Here is a 20,327-nt window from a genome sequence, read left to right as displayed (position 1 = left end):
GCACAGTGAGGGGAGGGGGGAAAGAGAGGCACAGTGAGGGGAGGGGGGGGAGAGGCACAGTGAGGGGAGGGGGGGAGAGAGGCACAGTGAGGGGAGTGGGGGAGAGAGGCACAGTGAGGGGAGAAGGGAGAGAGGCACAGTGAGGGGAGGAGGGAGGCACAGTGAGGGGAGGGGGGGAGAGAGGCAAAGTGAGGGAGAGGGGCACAGTGAGGGGAGGGGAGAGAGGCACAGTGAGGGGAGGGGAGAGAGGCACAGTGAGGGGAGGGGAGAGAGGCACAGTGAGGGGAGGGGAGAGAGGCACAGTGAGGGGAGTGGGGGAGAGAGGCACAGTGAGGGGAGTGGGGGAGAGAGGCACAGTGAGGGGAAGGAGGGGAGAGAGGCACAGTGAGGGGAGGGGGGAGAGAGGCACAGTGAGGGGAGGGGGGAGAGAGGCACAGTGAGGGGAGGGGGGGAGAGAGTGCACAGTGAGGGGAGTGGGGGAGAGAGGCACAGTGAGGGGAGGGGGGAGCGAGGCACAGTGAGGGGAGGGGGGTACAGAGGCACAGTGAGGGGAGGAGGGGAGAGAGGCATAGTGACGGGAGGGGGGAGCGAGGCACAGTGAGGGGAGGGGGGTACATAGGCACAGTGAGGGGAGGAGGGGAGAGAGGCACAGTGAGCAGAGGGGGGAAAGAGAGGCACAGTGAGGGGGGGAGAGGCACAGTGAGGGAGGGGGGAGAGGCACAGTGAGGAGAAGGGAGAGAAGCACAGTGAGGGGAGGGGGGAGAGGCACAGTGAGGGGAGAGAGGCACAGTGAGGGGAGGGGGGAGAGGCACAGTGAGGGGAGGAGGGAGAGGCACAGTGAGGGGAAGGGGAGAGAGGCACAGTGAGGGGAGGGGAGAGGCACAGTGAGGGGAGAGAGGCAAAGTGAGGGGAGGGGGGAGAGGCACAGTGAGGGGAGGGAGAGAGGCACAGTGAGGGGAGGGGGAGAGTGAGGAAAGGGGGGAGAGGCACAGTGAGGGAATGGGGAGAGAGAGGCACAGTGAGGGGAGGGGGGAGGAATGCACAATGAGGAGGGGGAGAGAGGCACAGTGAGGGGAGGGGAGGGGAAAGAGGCACAGTGAGGGGAGGGGGAGAGGCACGGGGAGGGGAGGGGTAGAGGCACGGGGAGGGGAGAGGCACAGGGAGAGGGAAGCGAGGCATATTGAGGGGAGCGAGGCACAGTGAGGGGAGAGGGGAGAGAGACACAGTGAGGGGGAGAGAGGCACAGAGAAAGGAGGGAAGAGTTAGGAAAGGGTGGAGAGGCACAGTGAGGGGAGGGGGAGAGAGGCACAGTGGGGGATGGAGGAGAGAGAGGCTCAGTGAGGGAAGGGAGGAGAGAGGCACATTGAGGGAAGGAGGAGAGAGAGGCACAGTGAGGGAAGGAGGAGAGGCACAGTGAGGGGAGGTAGGAGAGAGGCACAGTGAGGGGGGAGAGCACAGTGAGGGGACAGGGAGAGGCACAGTGAGGGGAGGGGGTGAGAGGCACAGTGAGGGGAGGGAGGAGAGAGGCACAGTGAGGGGGGGATAGAGGCACAGTGAGGGGGGGATAGAGGCACAGTGAGGGGGGATAGAGGCACAGTGAGGGGGGATAGAGGCACAGTGAGGGAAGGGGGGAGAGAGGCACATTGAGGGAAGGAGGAGAGAGAGGCACAGTGAGGGAAGGAGGAGAGGCACAGTGAGGGGAGGGAGGAGAGAGGCACAGTGAGGGGGGGGGAGAAGCACAGTGAAAGGAGGGAAGAGTGAGGGAAGGGAGGAGAGAGGCACAGTGAGGGGAGGGGGGGGAGAGAGGCACATTGAGGGAAGGAGGAGAGAGAGGCACAGTGAGGGAAGGAGGAGAGGCACAGTGAGGGGAGGAGGAGAGAGGCACAGTGAGGGGGGGAGAAGCACAGTGAGGGGACAGGGAGAGGCACAGTGAGGGGACAGGGAGAGGCACAGTGAGGGGAGGGGGTGAGAGGCACAGTGAGGGGAGGGGGGAGAGAGGCACAGTGAGGGGGGGGATAGAGGCACAGTGAGGAGAGGGGGGAGAGAGGCGCAGCGAGGGGAGGGGGGAGAGGCACAGTGAGGGGACTGGGGGAAGGGGGTATAGAGGCAGTGAGGGGAGGGGGAGAGAGGCGCAGTGGGAGGAGGGGGAGAGAGGCGCAGTGGGGGGAGGGGAAGAGGTGCGCAGTGAGGGGAGGGGGAAAAAGAGGCACAGTGAGGGGAGGGGGAGAGAGGCACAGTGAGGGGAGTGGGGGAGAGAGGCACAGTGAGGGGAGGGGGGGAGCGAGGCACAGTGAGGGGAGGGGGGAGCGAGGCACAGTGAGGGGAGGGTGGGACAGAGGCACAGCGAGGGGAGGAGGGGGAGAGAGGCACAGTGAGGGGACGGGGGGAGAGAGGCACAGTGAGGGGGGAGAGAGGCACAGTGAGGGGAGGGGCGGAGAGAGGCACAGTGAGGGAGGTTGGAGAGGCACAGTGAGGAGAAGGTAGAGAAGCACAGTGAGGGGAGGGGGGGAGAGGCACAGTGAGGGGGGAGAGGCACAGTGAGGGGAGAGAGGCACAGTGAGGGGAGAGAGGCACAGTGAGGGGGAGAGAGGCACAGTGAGGGGAGAGAGGCACAGTGAGGGGAGGGGGGAGAGGCACAGTGAGGGGAGGGAGGGAGATGCACAGTGAGGTTAAGGGGAGAGAGGCACAGTGAGGGGGAGGGGGGAGGAGGCACAGTGAGGGGGGAGGAGGCACAGTGAGGGGGGAGTGAGGCACAGTGAGGGGAGGGGGAGAGAGGCACAGTGAGGGGGGGAGAGAGGCAAAGTGAGGGGAGCGGGGCACAGTGAGGGGAGGGGAGAGAGGCACAGTGAGGGGAGAGGGGAGAGAGGCACAGTGAGGGGAGGGGGGAGGAGGCACAGTGAGGGGAGGGGGGGAGGAGGCACAGTGAGGGGGGAGAGGCACAGTGAGGGGAGGGGGGAGAGGCACAGTGAGGGGGGGGAGAGAGGCAGAGTGAGGGGGGGAGAGAGGCAAAGTGAGGAGCGGGGCACAGTGAGGGGAGGGGAGAGAGGCACAGTGAGGGGAGTGGGGGAGAGGCACAGTGTGGGGAAGGAGGGGAGAGAGGCACAGTGAGGGGAGGGGGGAGAGGCACAGTGAGGGAAGGGGGGAGAGAGGCACAGTGAGGGGGAGGGGGGAGAGAGGCACAGTGAGGGGAGTGGGGAGAGAGGCACAGTGAGGGGAGGGGGGAGCGAGGCACAGTGAGGGGAGGGGAGAGAGGCACAGTGAGGGGAGGGGAGAGAGGCACAGTGAGGGGAGGGGAGAGAGGCACAGTGAGGGGAGGGGAGAGAGGCACAGTGAGGGGAGTGGGGGAGAGAGGCACAGTGAGGGGAGTGGGGGAGAGAGGCACAGTGAGGGGAAGGAGGGGAGAGAGGCACAGTGAGGGGAGGGGGGGAGAGAGGCACAGTGAGGGGAGGGGGGAGAGAGGCACAGTGAGGGGAGAGGGGAGAGAGGCACAGTGAGGGGAGTGGGGGAGAGAGGCACAGTGAGGGGAGAGGGGAGAGAGGCACAGTGAGGGGGAGGGGGGAGGAGGCACAGTGAGGGGGGGGAGAGAGGCACAGTGAGGGGAGGGGGGAGAGAGGCAAAGTGAGGGGAGCGGGGCACAGTGAGGGGAGGGGAGAGAGGCACAGTGAGGGGAGTGGGGGAGAGAGGCACAGTGAGGGGAGGGGGGAGAGAGGCACAGTGAGGGGAGGGGGGAGAGAGGCACAGTGAGGGGAGTGGGGGAGAGAGGCACAGTGAGGGGAGGGGGGGAGCGAGGCACAGTGAGGGGATGGGGACAGAGGCACAGTGAGGGGAGGAGGGGAGAGAGGCACAGTGAAGGGAGGGGGGAAGAGAGGCACAGTGAGAGGAGGGGCGGAGAGAGGCACAGTGAGGAGAAGGGAGAGAAGCACAGTGAGGGGAGGGGGGAGAGGGGCACAGTGAGGGGAGGGCCGGAGAGAGGCACAGTGAGGGGAGAGAGGCACAGTGAGGAGAAGGGAGAGAAGCACAGTGAGGGGAGAGGGGAGAGAGGCACAGTGAGGGGAGGGGGGAGGAGGCACAGTGAGGGGGGGAGAGAGGCACAGTGAGGGGAGGGGGGAGAGAGGCAAAGTGAGGGGAGCGGGGCACAGTGAGGGGAGGGGAGAGAGGCACAGTGAGGGGAGGGGGGAGAGAGGCACAGTGAGGGAGGGGGGGAGAGAGGCACAGTGAGGGGAGGGGGGAGAGAGGCACAGTGAGGGGAGTGGGGGAGAGAGGCACAGTGAGGGGAGGGGGGAGCGAGGCACAGTGAGGGGACGGGGGGGACAGAGGCACAGTGAGGGGATGGGGACAGAGGCACAGTGAGGGGAGGAGGGGAGAGAGGCACAGTGAAGGGAGGGGGGGAGAGAGGCACAGTGAGAGGAGGGGCGGAGAGAGGCACAGTGAGGAGAAGGGAGAGAAGCACAGTGAGGGGAGGGGGGAGAGAGGCACAGTGAGGGGAGGGCCGGAGAGAGGCACAGTGAGGGGAGAGGGGAGAGAGGCACAGTGAGGAGAAGGGAGAGAAGCACAGTGAGGGGAGGGGGAGAGGCACAGTGAGGGGAGGGGAGAGAGACACAGTGAGGGGAGGGGGGAGAGGCACAGTGAGGGAATGGGGAGAGAGAGGCACAGTGAGGGGAGGGTGGAGGAATGCACAATGAGGAGGGGGGAGAGGCACAGTGAGGGGAGCGGGAGAGGCACAGTGAGGGGAGCGGGAGAGACACAGTGATGGGGAGAGAGAGGCACAGTGATGGGGAGAGAGAGGCACAGTGATGGGGAGAGAGAGGCACAGTGATGGGGAGAGAGGCACAGTGAGGGGGAGAGAGAGGCACAGTAAGGGAGAGAAAAAAATTAAGGCTGTGCCTATAGTGCCGTCGATGGCGACACGATGGGTGACGACGCCGTCGCCACCGGCAAAAGTTATGTTTCGCCGGGCGGCGGCAGTGCCGGGATTCCGGCAATTTCATTTGTTCAAGTGACGTGACGACCCTTGAAAAATCTAATTTTGCCGGCTACCAGTTTCCGCAACGGCGACGTCGCTTTGTCGCCGTAGCGCGCAATATAAGCGCACGCGGCGGCAATGCTTCTGTTTTCGGCCGACGTCGCCAGTACTATATGCGCGGCCTAAGAATGTAGATTAAATATTTGAAAAATTGTGCTAATTATTCTGCTCCATACAAAATGTTCCTAATATTTCACTATACTGAGATAGATCCCTTAATTTCCCAGCGTTCTCGTGTGGTAACGGGGGAAGGGAGCAGCGCTGATTGAGACGACCCTAGGGAGCGATTCATGGTATGTTTATCAATTTAAACTTTTACATCCTCATAACCTTTTATAAAACACAGAACAAATGCAAAGAAAGCTGCAGAATGGCCGGTGTGGGGATCAAACCCACGGCCGCGGCATTATTATCCCCACAACTGCGCTATCCAGCAAGCAAGCAACTGTATGTAGGGAAGGGGGAGAGAGGCACAGTGAGGGGAGGAGGGGATAGAGGCACAGTGAGGGGAGGAGGGGATAGAGGCACAGTGAGGGAAGGGGGGAGAGAGGCACAGTGAGGGGGGGAGAGAGGCACAGTGAGGGGGGGGGGGAGAGAGGCACAGTGAGGGGAGGGGGAGAGAGGCACAGTGAGGGGAGGGCCGCAGAGAGGCACAGTGAGGGGAGGGGAGAGAGGCACAGTGAGGAGAAGGGAGAGAAGCACAGTGAGGGGAGGGGAGAGAGGCACAGTGAGGGGAGGGGGGAGAGGCACAATGAGGGGAGGGGGGAGAGGCACAATGAGGGGAGGGGGGAGAGGCACAGTGAGGGGAAGGGAGAGAGGCACAGTGAGGGGAAGGGGAGAGAGGCACAGTGAGGTGAGGGGAGGGGGAGAGGCACAGTGAGGGGAGAGGGGCACAGTGAGGGGAGGGGGGAGAGAGGCACAGTGAGGGGGGGAGAGGCACAGTAAGGGGAGAGGGGAGAGAGACACAGTGAAAGGAGGGGGAGAGAGGCACAGTGAGGGGAGGGGGGAGAGAGGCACAGTGAGGGGAGGGGGGAGAGAGGCACAGTGAGGGGAGGGGGGAGAGAGGCACAGTGAGGGGAGTGGGGGAGAGAGGCACAGTGAGGGGAGGGGACAGAGGCACAGTGAGGGGAGTGGGGGAGAGAGGCACAGTGAGGGGAGAGGGGAGAGAGGCACAGTGAGGGGAGGGGGGAGGAGGCACAGTGAGGGGGGGGGAGAGAGGCACAGTGAGGGGAGGGGGGAGAGGCAAAGTGAGGGGAGAGGGGCACAGTGAGGGGAGGGGAGAGAGGCACAGTGAGGGGAGTGGGGGAGAGAGGCACAGTGAGGGGAAGGAGGGGAGAGAGGCACAGTGAGGGGAGGGGGGAGAGAGGCACAGTGAGGGGAGGGGGGAGAGAGGCACAGTGAGGGGAGGGGGGAGAGAGGCACAGTGAGGGGAGGGGGGAGAGAGGCACAGTGAGGGGAGGGGGGAGAGGCACAGTGAGGGGAGTGGGGGAGAGGCACAGTGAGGGGAGGGGGAGCGAGGCACAGTGAGGGGAGGGGGGTACAGAGGCACAGTGAGGGGAGGAGGGGAGAGAGGTACAGTGAGGGGAGGGGGGGGGAGAGAGGCACAGTGAGGGGAGGGGAGGGGGAGAGGCACAGTGAGGGGAGAGAGGCACAGTGAGGGGGGGGGAGAGGCACAGTGAGGGGAGAGGGGAGAGAGACACAGTGAGGGGAGGGGGGAGAGAGGCACAGTGAGGGGAGGGGGGAAAGAGAGGCACAGTGAGGGGAGGGGGGAGAGAGGCACAGTGAGGGGAGGGGGGAGAGAGGCACAGTGAGGGGAGTGGGGGAGAGAGGCACAGTGAGGGGAGAAGGGAGAGAGGCACAGTGAGGGGAGGAGGGAGGCACAGTGAGGGGAGGGGGGAGAGAGGCAAAGTGAGGGGAGAGGGGCACAGTGAGGGGAGGGGAGAGAGGCACAGTGAGGGGAGGGGAGAGAGGCACAGTGAGGGGAGGGGAGAGAGGCACAGTGAGGGGAGGGGAGAGAGGCACAGTGAGGGGAGTGGGGGAGAGAGGCACAGTGAGGGGAGTGGGGGAGAGAGGCACAGTGAGGGGAAGGAGGGGAGAGAGGCACAGTGAGGGGAGGGGGGAGAGAGGCACAGTGAGGGGAGGGGGGAGAGAGGCACAGTGAGGGGAGGGGGGAGAGAGGCACAGTGAGGGGAGTGGGGGAGAGAGGCACAGTGAGGGGAGGGGGGAGCGAGGCACAGTGAGGGGAGGGGGGTACAGAGGCACAGTGAGGGGAGGAGGGGAGAGAGGCATAGTGACGGGAGGGGGGAGCGAGGCACAGTGAGGGGAGGGGGGTACATAGGCACAGTGAGGGGAGGAGGGGAGAGAGGCACAGTGAGCAGAGGGGGGAAAGAGAGGCACAGTGAGGGGGGGAGAGGCACAGTGAGGGAGGGGGGAGAGGCACAGTGAGGAGAAGGGAGAGAAGCACAGTGAGGGGAGGGGGGAGAGGCACAGTGAGGGGAGAGAGGCACAGTGAGGGGAGGGGGGAGAGGCACAGTGAGGGGAGGAGGGAGAGGCACAGTGAGGGGAAGGGGAGAGAGGCACAGTGAGGGGAGGGGAGAGGCACAGTGAGGGGAGAGAGGCAAAGTGAGGGGAGGGGGGAGAGGCACAGTGAGGGGAGGGAGAGAGGCACAGTGAGGGGAGGGGGAGAGTGAGGAAAGGGGGGAGAGGCACAGTGAGGGAATGGGGAGAAAGAGGCACAGTGAGGGGAGGGGGGAGGAATGCACAATGAGGAGGGGGAGAGAGGCACAGTGAGGGGAGGGGAGGGGAAAGAGGCACAGTGAGGGGAGGGGGAGAGGCACGGGGAGGGGAGGGGTAGAGGCACGGGGAGGGGAGAGGCACAGGGAGAGGGAAGCGAGGCATATTGAGGGGAGCGAGGCACAGTGAGGGGAGAGGGGAGAGAGACACAGTGAGGGGGAGAGAGGCACAGAGAAAGGAGGGAAGAGTTAGGAAAGGGTGGAGAGGCACAGTGAGGGGAGGGGGAGAGAGGCACAGTGGGGGATGGAGGAGAGAGAGGCTCAGTGAGGGAAGGGAGGAGAGAGGCACATTGAGGGAAGGAGGAGAGAGAGGCACAGTGAGGGAAGGAGGAGAGGCACAGTGAGGGGAGGTAGGAGAGAGGCACAGTGAGGGGGGAGAGCACAGTGAGGGGACAGGGAGAGGCACAGTGAGGGGAGGGGGTGAGAGGCACAGTGAGGGGAGGGAGGAGAGAGGCACAGTGAGGGGGGGATAGAGGCACAGTGAGGGGGGGATAGAGGCACAGTGAGGGGGGATAGAGGCACAGTGAGGGGGGATAGAGGCACAGTGAGGGAAGGGGGGAGAGAGGCACATTGAGGGAAGGAGGAGAGAGAGGCACAGTGAGGGAAGGAGGAGAGGCACAGTGAGGGGAGGGAGGAGAGAGGCACAGTGAGGGGGGGGGAGAAGCACAGTGAAAGGAGGGAAGAGTGAGGGAAGGGAGGAGAGAGGCACAGTGAGGGGAGGGGGGGAGAGAGGCACATTGAGGGAAGGAGGAGAGAGAGGCACAGTGAGGGAAGGAGGAGAGGCACAGTGAGGGGAGGGAGGAGAGAGGCACAGTGAGGGGGGGAGAAGCACAGTGAGGGGACAGGGAGAGGCACAGTGAGGGGACAGGGAGAGGCACAGTGAGGGGAGGGGGTGAGAGGCACAGTGAGGGGAGGGGGGAGAGAGGCACAGTGAGGGGGGGGATAGAGGCACAGTGAGGAGAGGGGGGAGAGAGGCGCAGCGAGGGGAGGGGGGAGAGGCACAGTGAGGGGACTGGGGGAAGGGGGTATAGAGGCAGTGAGGGGAGGGGGAGAGAGGCGCAGTGGGAGGAGGGGGAGAGAGGCGCAGTGGGGGGAGGGGAAGAGGTGCGCAGTGAGGGGAGGGGGAAAAAGAGGCACAGTGAGGGGAGGGGGAGAGAGGCACAGTGAGGGGAGTGGGGGAGAGAGGCACAGTGAGGGGAGGGGGGAGCGAGGCACAGTGAGGGGAGGGGGGAGCGAGGCACAGTGAGGGGAGGGTGGGACAGAGGCACAGCGAGGGGAGGAGGGGAGAGAGGCACAGTGAGGGGACGGGGGGAGAGAGGCACAGTGAGGGGGGAGAGAGGCACAGTGAGGGGAGGGGCGGAGAGAGGCACAGTGAGGGAGGTTGGAGAGGCACAGTGAGGAGAAGGTAGAGAAGCACAGTGAGGGGAGGGGGGAGAGGCACAGTGAGGGGGGAGAGGCACAGTGAGGGGAGAGAGGCACAGTGAGGGGAGAGAGGCACAGTGAGGGGAGAGAGGCACAGTGAGGGGAGAGAGGCACAGTGAGGGGAGGGGGGAGAGGCACAGTGAGGGGAGGAGGGAGATGCACAGTGAGGTTAAGGGGAGAGAGGCACAGTGAGGGGAGGGGGGAGGAGGCACAGTGAGGGGGGAGGAGGCACAGTGAGGGGGGAGTGAGGCACAGTGAGGGGAGGGGGAGAGAGGCACAGTGAGGGGGGGAGAGAGGCAAAGTGAGGGGAGCGGGGCACAGTGAGGGGAGGGGAGAGAGGCACAGTGAGGGGAGAGGGGAGAGAGGCACAGTGAGGGGAGGGGGGAGGAGGCACAGTGAGGGGAGGGGGGAGGAGGCACAGTGAGGGGGGGAGAGGCACAGTGAGGGGAGGGGGGAGAGGCACAGTGAGGGGGGGGAGAGAGGCAGAGTGAGGGGGGGAGAGAGGCAAAGTGAGGAGCGGGGCACAGTGAGGGGAGGGGAGAGAGGCACAGTGAGGGGAGTGGGGGAGAGGCACAGTGTGGGGAAGGAGGGGAGAGAGGCACAGTGAGGGGAGGGGGGAGAGGCACAGTGAGGGAAGGGGGAGAGAGGCACAGTGAGGGGAGGGGGGAGAGAGGCACAGTGAGGGGAGTGGGGGAGAGAGGCACAGTGAGGGGAGGGGGGAGCGAGGCACAGTGAGGGGAGGGGAGAGAGGCACAGTGAGGGGAGGGGAGAGAGGCACAGTGAGGGGAGGGGAGAGAGGCACAGTGAGGGGAGGGGAGAGAGGCACAGTGAGGGGAGTGGGGGAGAGAGGCACAGTGAGGGGAGTGGGGGAGAGAGGCACAGTGAGGGGAAGGAGGGGAGAGAGGCACAGTGAGGGGAGGGGGGAGAGAGGCACAGTGAGGGGAGGGGGGAGAGAGGCACAGTGAGGGGAGAGGGGAGAGAGGCACAGTGAGGGGAGTGGGGGAGAGAGGCACAGTGAGGGGAGAGGGGAGAGAGGCACAGTGAGGGGAGGGGGGAGGAGGCACAGTGAGGGGGGGAGAGAGGCACAGTGAGGGGAGGGGGGAGAGAGGCAAAGTGAGGGGAGCGGGGCACAGTGAGGGGAGGGGAGAGAGGCACAGTGAGGGGAGTGGGGGAGAGAGGCACAGTGAGGGGAGGGGGGAGAGAGGCACAGTGAGGGGAGGGGGGAGAGAGGCACAGTGAGGGGAGTGGGGGAGAGAGGCACAGTGAGGGGAGGGGGGAGCGAGGCACAGTGAGGGGATGGGGACAGAGGCACAGTGAGGGGAGGAGGGGAGAGAGGCACAGTGAAGGGAGGGGGGAAGAGAGGCACAGTGAGAGGAGGGGCGGAGAGAGGCACAGTGAGGAGAAGGGAGAGAAGCACAGTGAGGGGAGGGGGGAGAGGGGCACAGTGAGGGGAGGGCCGGAGAGAGGCACAGTGAGGGGAGAGAGGCACAGTGAGGAGAAGGGAGAGAAGCACAGTGAGGGGAGAGGGGAGAGAGGCACAGTGAGGGGAGGGGGGAGGAGGCACAGTGAGGGGGGGAGAGAGGCACAGTGAGGGGAGGGGGGAGAGAGGCAAAGTGAGGGGAGCGGGGCACAGTGAGGGGAGGGGGGAGAGGCACAGTGAGGGGAGGGGAGAGAGGCACAGTGAGGGGAGGGGGGAGAGAGGCACAGTGAGGGGAGGGGGGAGAGAGGCACAGTGAGGGGAGTGGGGGAGAGAGGCACAGTGAGGGGAGGGGGGAGCGAGGCACAGTGAGGGGACGGGGGGACAGAGGCACAGTGAGGGGATGGGGACAGAGGCACAGTGAGGGGAGGAGGGGAGAGAGGCACAGTGAAGGGAGGGGGGGAGAGAGGCACAGTGAGAGGAGGGGCGGAGAGAGGCACAGTGAGGAGAAGGGAGAGAAGCACAGTGAGGGGAGGGGGGAGAGAGGCACAGTGAGGGGAGGGCCGGAGAGAGGCACAGTGAGGGGAGAGGGGAGAGAGGCACAGTGAGGAGAAGGGAGAGAAGCACAGTGAGGGGAGGGGGAGAGGCACAGTGAGGGGAGGGGAGAGAGACACAGTGAGGGGAGGGGGGAGAGGCACAGTGAGGGAATGGGGAGAGAGAGGCACAGTGAGGGGAGGGTGGAGGAATGCACAATGAGGAGGGGGAGAGAGGCACAGTGAGGGGAGGGGAGGGGAAAGAGGCACAGTGAGGGGAGGGGGAGAGGCACGGGGAGGGGAGAGGCACAGGGAGAGGGGAGCGAGGCATATTGAAGGGAGCGAGGCACAGTGAGGGGAGAGAGGCACAGTGAGGGGGAGAGAGACACAGTGAAAGGAGGGAAGAGTGAGGAAAGGGGGGAGAGGCACAGTGAGGGGAGGGCGGAGAGGCACAGTGAGGGATGGAGGAGAGAGAGGCTCAGTGAGGGAAGGGAGGAGAGAGGCACAGTGAGGGGAGGGGGGGAGAGAGGCACATTGAGGGAAGGAGGAGAGAGGCACAGTGAGGGAAGGAGGAGAGGCACAGTGAGGGGAGGGAGGAGAGAGGCACAGTGAGGGGACAGGGAGAGGCACAGTGAGGGGAGGGGGTGAGAGGCACAGTGAGGGGAGGGAGGAGAGAGGCACAGTGAGGGGAGGGAGGAGAGAGGCACAGTGAAGGGGGGGGATAGAGGCACAGTGAGGGGAGGGGGGAGAGAGGCGCAGCAAGGGGAGGGGGGAGAGGCACAGTGAGGGGAGTGGGGGAAGGGGGTATAGAGGCAGTGAGGGGAGGGGGAGAGAGGCGCAGTGGGGGGAGGGGGAAGAGGTGCGCAGTGAGGGGAGGGGGAAAAAGAGGCACAGTGAGGTGAGGGAGGAGAGGGACATGGGAGAGGCACAGCGAGGGGACGGGGGAGAGGCACAGTGAGGGGAGGGGGGAGAGGCACAGTGAGGGGAGCGGGAGAGGCACAGTGATGGGAAGAGAGAGACACAGTGATGGGGAGAGAGAGGCACAGTGATGGGGAGAGAGAGGCACAGTGATGGGGAGAGAGAGGCACAGTGATGGGGAGAGAGGCACAGTGAGGGGGAGAGAGAGGCACAGTAAGGGAGAGAAAAAAATTAAGGCTGTGCCTATAGTGCCGTCGATGGCGACACGATGGGTGACGACGCCGTCGCCACCGGCAAAAGTTATGTTTCGCCGGGCGGCGGCAGTGCGGGATTCCGGCAATTTCATTTGTTCAAGTGACGTGACGACCCTTGAAAAATCTAATTTTGCCGGCTACCAGTTTCCGCAACGGCGACGTCGCTTTGTCGCCGTAGCGCGCAATATAAGCGCACGCGGCGGCAATGCTTCTGTTTTCGGCCGACGTCGCCAGTACTATATGCGCGGCCTAAGAATGTAGATTAAATATTTGAAAAATTGTGCTAATTATTCTGCTCCATACAAAATGTTCCTAATATTTCACTATACTGAGATAGATCCCTTAATTTCCCAGCGTTCTCGTGTGGTAACGGGGGAAGGGAGCAGCGCTGATTGAGACGACCCTAGGGAGCGATTCATGGTATGTTTATCAATTTAAACTTTTACATCCTCATAACCTTTTATAAAACACAGAACAAATGCAAAGAAAGCTGCAGAATGGCCGGGTGTGGGGATCAAACCCACGGCCGCGGCATTATTATCCCCACAACTGCGCTATCCAGCAAGCAAGCAACTGTATGTAGGGAAGGGGGGAGAGAGGCACAGTGAGGGGAGGAGGGGATAGAGGCACAGTGAGGGGAGGAGGGGATAGAGGCACAGTGAGGGAAGGGGGGAGAGAGGCACAGTGAGGGGGGGGAGAGAGGCACAGTGAGGGGGGGGGAGAGAGGCACAGTGAGGGGAGGGGGAGAGAGGCACAGTGAGGGGAGGGCCGCAGAGAGGCACAGTGAGGGGAGGGGAGAGAGGCACAGTGAGGAGAAGGGAGAGAAGCACAGTGAGGGGAGGGGAGAGAGGCACAGTGAGGGGAGGGGGGAGAGGCACAATGAGGGGAGGGGGGAGAGGCACAATGAGGGGAGGGGGGAGAGGCACAGTGAGGGGAAGGGAGAGAGGCACAGTGAGGGGAAGGGGAGAGAGGCACAGTGAGGTGAGGGGAGGGGGAGAGGCACAGTGAGGGGAGAGGGGCACAGTGAGGGGAGGGGGGAGAGAGGCACAGTGAGGGGGGGAGAGGCACAGTAAGGGGAGAGGGGAGAGAGACACAGTGAAAGGAGGGGGAGAGAGGCACAGTGAGGGGAGGGGGGGAGAGAGGCACAGTGAGGGGAGGGGGGAGAGAGGCACAGTGAGGGGAGGGGGGGAGAGAGGCACAGTGAGGGGAGTGGGGGAGAGAGGCACAGTGAGGGGAGGGGACAGAGGCACAGTGAGGGGAGTGGGGGAGAGAGGCACAGTGAGGGGAGAGGGGAGAGAGGCACAGTGAGGGGAGGGGGGAGGAGGCACAGTGAGGGGGGGGGAGAGAGGCACAGTGAGGGGAGGGGGGAGAGAGGCAAAGTGAGGGGAGAGGGGCACAGTGAGGGGAGGGGAGAGAGGCACAGTGAGGGGAGTGGGGGAGAGAGGCACAGTGAGGGGAAGGAGGGGAGAGAGGCACAGTGAGGGGAGGGGGGAGAGAGGCACAGTGAGGGGAGGGGGGAGAGAGGCACAGTGAGGGGAGGGGGGAGAGAGGCACAGTGAGGGGAGGGGGGAGAGAGGCACAGTGAGGGGAGGGGGGAGAGGCACAGTGAGGGGAGTGGGGGAGAGGCACAGTGAGGGGAGGGGGAGCGAGGCACAGTGAGGGGAGGGGGGTACAGAGGCACAGTGAGGGGAGGAGGGGAGAGAGGTACAGTGAGGGGAGGGGGGGGAGAGAGGCACAGTGAGGGGAGGGGAGGGGGAGAGGCACAGTGAGGGGAGAGAGGCACAGTGAGGGGGGGGGAGAGGCACAGTGAGGGGAGAGGGGAGAGAGACACAGTGAGGGGAGGGGGGAGAGAGGCACAGTGAGGGGAGGGGGGAAAGAGAGGCACAGTGAGGGGAGGGGGGAGAGAGGCACAGTGAGGGGAGGGGGGAGAGAGGCACAGTGAGGGGAGTGGGGGAGAGAGGCACAGTGAGGGGAGAAGGGAGAGAGGCACAGTGAGGGGAGGAGGGAGGCACAGTGAGGGGAGGGGGGAGAGAGGCAAAGTGAGGGGAGAGGGGCACAGTGAGGGGAGGGGAGAGAGGCACAGTGAGGGGAGGGGAGAGAGGCACAGTGAGGGGAGGGGAGAGAGGCACAGTGAGGGGAGGGGAGAGAGGCACAGTGAGGGGAGTGGGGGAGAGAGGCACAGTGAGGGGAGTGGGGGAGAGAGGCACAGTGAGGGGAAGGAGGGGAGAGAGGCACAGTGAGGGGAGGGGGGAGAGAGGCACAGTGAGGGGAGGGGGGAGAGAGGCACAGTGAGGGGAGGGGGGAGAGAGGCACAGTGAGGGGAGTGGGGGAGAGAGGCACAGTGAGGGGAGGGGGGAGCGAGGCACAGTGAGGGGAGGGGGGTACAGAGGCACAGTGAGGGGAGGAGGGGAGAGAGGCATAGTGACGGGAGGGGGGAGCGAGGCACAGTGAGGGGAGGGGGGTACATAGGCACAGTGAGGGGAGGAGGGGAGAGAGGCACAGTGAGCAGAGGGGGGAAAGAGAGGCACAGTGAGGGGGGGAGAGGCACAGTGAGGGAGGGGGGAGAGGCACAGTGAGGAGAAGGGAGAGAAGCACAGTGAGGGGAGGGGGGAGAGGCACAGTGAGGGGAGAGAGGCACAGTGAGGGGAGGGGGGAGAGGCACAGTGAGGGGAGGAGGGAGAGGCACAGTGAGGGGAAGGGGAGAGAGGCACAGTGAGGGGAGGGGAGAGGCACAGTGAGGGGAGAGAGGCAAAGTGAGGGGAGGGGGGAGAGGCACAGTGAGGGGAGGGAGAGAGGCACAGTGAGGGGAGGGGGAGAGTGAGGAAAGGGGGGAGAGGCACAGTGAGGGAATGGGGAGAGAGAGGCACAGTGAGGGGAGGGGGGAGGAATGCACAATGAGGAGGGGGAGAGAGGCACAGTGAGGGGAGGGGAGGGGAAAGAGGCACAGTGAGGGGAGGGGGAGAGGCACGGGGAGGGGAGGGGTAGAGGCACGGGGAGGGGAGAGGCACAGGGAGAGGGAAGCGAGGCATATTGAGGGGAGCGAGGCACAGTGAGGGGAGAGGGGAGAGAGACACAGTGAGGGGGAGAGAGGCACAGAGAAAGGAGGGAAGAGTTAGGAAAGGGTGGAGAGGCACAGTGAGGGGAGGGGGAGAGAGGCACAGTGGGGGATGGAGGAGAGAGAGGCTCAGTGAGGGAAGGGAGGAGAGAGGCACATTGAGGGAAGGAGGAGAGAGAGGCACAGTGAGGGAAGGAGGAGAGGCACAGTGAGGGGAGGTAGGAGAGAGGCACAGTGAGGGGGGAGAGCACAGTGAGGGGACAGGGAGAGGCACAGTGAGGGGAGGGGGTGAGAGGCACAGTGAGGGGAGGGAGGAGAGAGGCACAGTGAGGGAAGGGAGGAGAGAGGCACAGTGAGGGGGGGATAGAGGCACAGTGAGGGGGGGATAGAGGCACAGTGAGGGGGGATAGAGGCACAGTGAGGGGGGATAGAGGCACAGTGAGGGAAGGGGGGAGAGAGGCACATTGAGGGAAGGAGGAGAGAGAGGCACAGTGAGGGAAGGAGGAGAGGCACAGTGAGGGGAGGGAGGAGAGAGGCACAGTGAGGGGGGGGGAGAAGCACAGTGAAAGGAGGGAAGAGTGAGGGAATGGAGGAGAGAGGCACAGTGAGGGGAGGGGGGGAGAGAGGCACATTGAGGGAAGGAGGAGAGAGAGGCACAGTGAGGGAAGGAGGAGAGGCACAGTGAGGGGAGGGAGGAGAGAGGCACAGTGAGGGGGGGAGAAGCACAGTGAGGGGACAGGGAGAGGCACAGTGAGGGGACAGGGAGAGGCACAGTGAGGGGAGGGGGTGAGAGGCACAGTGAGGGGAGGGGGGAGAGAGGCACAGTGAGGGGGGGGATAGAGGCACAGTGAGGAGAGGGGGGAGAGAGGCGCAGCGAGGGGAGGGGGGAGAGGCACAGTGAGGGGACTGGGGGAAGGGGGTATAGAGGCAGTGAGGGGAGGGGGAGAGAGGCGCAGTGGGAGGAGGGGGAGAGAGGCGCAGTGGGGGGAGGGGAAGAGGTGCGCAGTGAGGGGAGGGGGAAAAAGAGGCACAGTGAGGGGAGGGGGAGAGAGGCACAGTGAGGGGAGTGGGGGAGAGAGGCACAGTGAGGGGAGGGGGGAGCGAGGCACAGTGAGGGGAGGGTGGGACAGAGGCACAGCGAGGGGAGGAGGGGAGAGAGGCACAGTGAGGGGACGGGGGGAGAGAGGCACAGTGAGGGGGGAGAGAGGCACAGTGAGGGGAGGGGCGGAGAGAGGCACAGTGAGGGAGGTTGGAGAGGCACAGTGAGGAGAAGGTAGAGAAGCACAGTGAGGGGAGGGGGGAGAGGCACAGTGAGGGGAGAGAGGCACAGTGAGGGGAGAGAGGCACAGTGAGGGGAGAGAGGCACAGTGAGGGGAGAGAGGCACAGTGAGGGGAGAGAGGCACAGTGAGGGGAGGGGGGAGAGGCACAGTGAGGGGAGGAGGGAGATGCACAGTGAGGGGAAGGGGAGAGAGGCACAGTGAGGGGAGGGGGGAGGAGGCACAGTGAGGGGGGAGGAGGCACAGTGAGGGGGGAGGAGGCACAGTGAGGGGGGAGTGAGGCACAGTGAGGGGAGGGGGAGAGAGGCACAGTGAGGGGGGGAGAGAGGCAAAGTGAGGGGAGCGGGGCACAGTGAGGGGAGGGGAGAGAGGCACAGTGAGGGGAGAGGGGAGAGAGGCACAGTGAGGGGAGGGGGGAGGAGGCACAGTGAGGGGAGGGGGGAGGAGGCACAGTGAGGGGGGGAGAGGCACAGTGAGGGGAGGGGGGAGAGGCACAGTGAGGGGGGGGAGAGAGGCAGAGTGAGGGGGGGAGAGAGGCAAAGTGAGGAGCGGGGCACAGTGAGGGGAGGGGAGAGAGGCACAGTGAGGGGAGTGGGGGAGAGGCACAGTGTGGGGAAGGAGGGGAGAGAGGCACAGTGAGGGGAGGGGGGAGAGGCACAGTGAGGGAAGGGGGAGAGAGGCACAGTGAGGGGAGGGGGGAGAGAGGCACAGTGAGGGGAGTGGGGGAGAGAGGCACAGTGAGGGGAGGGGGGAGCGAGGCACAGTGAGGGGACGGAGGGACAGAGGCACAGTGAGGGGATGGGGACAGAGGCACAGTGAGGGGAGGAGGGGAGAGAGGCACAGTGAAGGGAGGGGGGGAGAGAGGCACAGTGAGAGGAGGGGCGGAGAGAGGCACAGTGAGGAGAAGGGAGAGAAGCACAGTGAGGGGAGGGGAGAGAGAGGCACAGTGAGGGGAGGGCCGGAGAGAGGCACAGTGAGGGGAGAGGGGAGAGAGGCACAGTGAGGAGAAGGGAGAGAAGCACAGTGAGGGGAGGGGGAGAGGCACAGTGAGGGGAGGGGAGAGAGACACAGTGAGGGGAGGGGGGAGATGCACAGTGAGGGGAGGGGGGTGAGGCACAGTGAGGGGAGGGGGGAGAGGCACAGTGAGGGGAGGGGGGAGAGGCACAGTGAGGGGAAGGGGGGAGAGGCACAGTGAGGGGAAGGGGAGAGAGGCACAGTGAGGGGAAGGGGAGAGAGGCACAGTGAGGGGAAGGGGAGAGAGGCACAGTGAGGGGAAGGGGAGAGAGGCACAGTGAGGGGTAGGGGAGGGGGAGAGGCACAGTGAGGGGTGAGAGGCACAGTGAGGGGGGGGGAGAGACACAGTGAGGGGAGGGGGGAGAGAGGCACAGTGAGGGGAGTGGGGGAGAGAGGCACAGTGAGGGGAGGGGAGAGAGGCACAGTGAGGGGAGTGGGGGAGAGAGGCACAGTGAGGGGAGAGGGGAGAGAGGCACAGTGAGGGGAGTGGGGGAGAGAGGCACAGTGAGGGGAGTAGGGGAGAGAGGCACAGTGAGGGGAGGGGGGAGGAGGCACAGTGAGGGGGGGAGAGAGGCACAGTGAGGGGAGGGGGGAGAGAGGCAAAGTGAGGGGAGCGGGGCACTGAGGGGAGGGGAGAGAGGCACAGTGAGGGGAGTGGGGGAGAGAGGCACAGTGAGGGGAGGGGGGAGAGAGGCACAGTGAGGGGAGGGGGGAGAGAGGCACAGTGAGGGGAGTGGGGGAGAGAGGCACAGTGAGGGGAGGGGGGAGCGAGGCACAGTGAGGGGATGGGGACAGAGGCACAGTGAGGGGAGGAGGGGAGAGAGGCACAGTGAAGGGAGGGGGGAAGAGAGGCACAGTGAGAGGAGGGGCGGAGAGAGGCACAGTGAGGAGAAGGGAGAGAAGCACAGTGAGGGGAGGGGGGAGAGGGGCACAGTGAGGGGAGGGCCGGAGAGAGGCACAGTGAGGGGAGAGAGGCACAGTGAGGAGAAGGGAGAGAAGCACAGTGAGGGGAGAGGGGAGAGAGGCACAGTGAGGGGAGGGGGGAGGAGGCACAGTGAGGGGGGGAGAGAGGCACAGTGAGGGGAGGGGGGAGAGAGGCAAAGTGAGGGGAGCGGGGCACAGTGAGGGGAGGGGGGAGAGGCACAGTGAGGGGAGGGGAGAGAGGCACAGTGAGGGGAGGGGGGAGAGGCACAGTGAGGGGAGGGGGGAGAGGCACAGTGAGGGGAGGGGGGAGAGGCACAGTGAGGGGAAGGGAGAGGCACAGTGAGGGGAAGGGGAGAGAGGCACAGTGAGGGGAGGGGAGGGGGAGAGGCACAGTGAGGGGAGAGAGGCACAGTGAGGGGAGGGGGAGAGGCACAGTGAGGGGAAAGAGGCACAGTGAGGGGGGGGGGAGAGACACAGTGAGGGGAGGGGGGAGAGAGGCACAGTGAGGGGAGTGGGGGAGAGAGGCACAGTGAGGGGAGGGGAGAGAGGCACAGTGAGGGGAGTGGGGGAGAGAGGCACAGTGAGGGGAGTGGGGGAGAGAGGCACAGTGAGGGGAGTGGGGGAGAGAGGCACAGTGAGGGGAGTGGGGGAGAGAGGCACAGTGAGGGGAGAGGGGAGAGAGGCACAGTGAGGGGAGGGGGGAGGAGGCACAGTGATGGGGGAGAGAGGCACAGTGAGGGGAGGGGGGAGAGAGGCACAGTGAGGGGGGGAGAGAGGCAAAGTGAGGGGAGCGGGGCACAGTGAGGGGAGGGGAGAGAGGCACAGTGAGGGGAGAGGGGAGAGAGGCGCAGTGAGGGGAGGGGGGAGGAGGCACAGTGAGGGGGGGAGAGAGGCACAGTGAGGGGAGGGGGGAGAGAGGCACAGTGAGGGGGGGAGAGAGGCAAAGTGAGGGGAGCGGGGCACAGTGAGGGGAGGGGAGAGAGGCACAGTGAGGGGAGTGGGGGAGAGGCACAGTGTGGGGAAGGAGGGGAGAGAGGCACAGTGAGGGGAGGTGGGAGAGGCACAGTGAGGGAAGGGGGGAGAGAGGCACAGTGAGGGGAGGGGGGAGAGAGGCACAGTGAGGGGAGTGGGGGAGAGAGGCACAGTGAGGGGAGGGGGGAGCGAGGCACAGTGAGGGGACGGGGGGACAGAGGCACAGTGAGGGGAGGAGGGGAGAGAGGCACAGTGAGGGGAGGGGGGAGAGAGGCACAGTGAGGTGGGGAGAGAGGCACAGTGAGGGGAGGGGCGGAGAGAGGCACAGTGAGGAGAAGGGAGAGAAGCACAGTGAGGGGAGGGGGGAGAGGCACAGTGAGGGGAGAGGTACAGTGAGGGGAGGGGGGAGAGGCACAGTGAGGGGAGGGGGAGAGGCACAGTGAGGGGAAGGGGAGAGAGGCACAGTGAGGGGAGGGGGAGAGGCACAGTGAGGGGAGGGGGAGAGGCACAGTGAGGGGAGAGAGGCACGGTGAGGGGAGGGAGAGAGGCACAGTGAGGGGGAGAGAGGCACAGTGAGGGGAGGGAGAGAGGCACAGTGAGGGGAGGGAGGCACAGTGAGGGGAGGGAGAGAGGCACAGTGAGGGGAGGGGGAGAGTGAGGAAAGGGGGGAGAGGCACAGTGAGGGAATGGGGAGAGAGAGGCACAGTGAGGGGAGGGGGGAGGAA

Source organism: Ascaphus truei, unplaced genomic scaffold, assembly GCF_040206685.1.
Source record: "Ascaphus truei isolate aAscTru1 unplaced genomic scaffold, aAscTru1.hap1 HAP1_SCAFFOLD_81, whole genome shotgun sequence".
NCBI lineage: Eukaryota > Metazoa > Chordata > Amphibia > Anura > Ascaphidae > Ascaphus > Ascaphus truei.
This window is presented reverse-complemented; position numbering follows the sequence as displayed.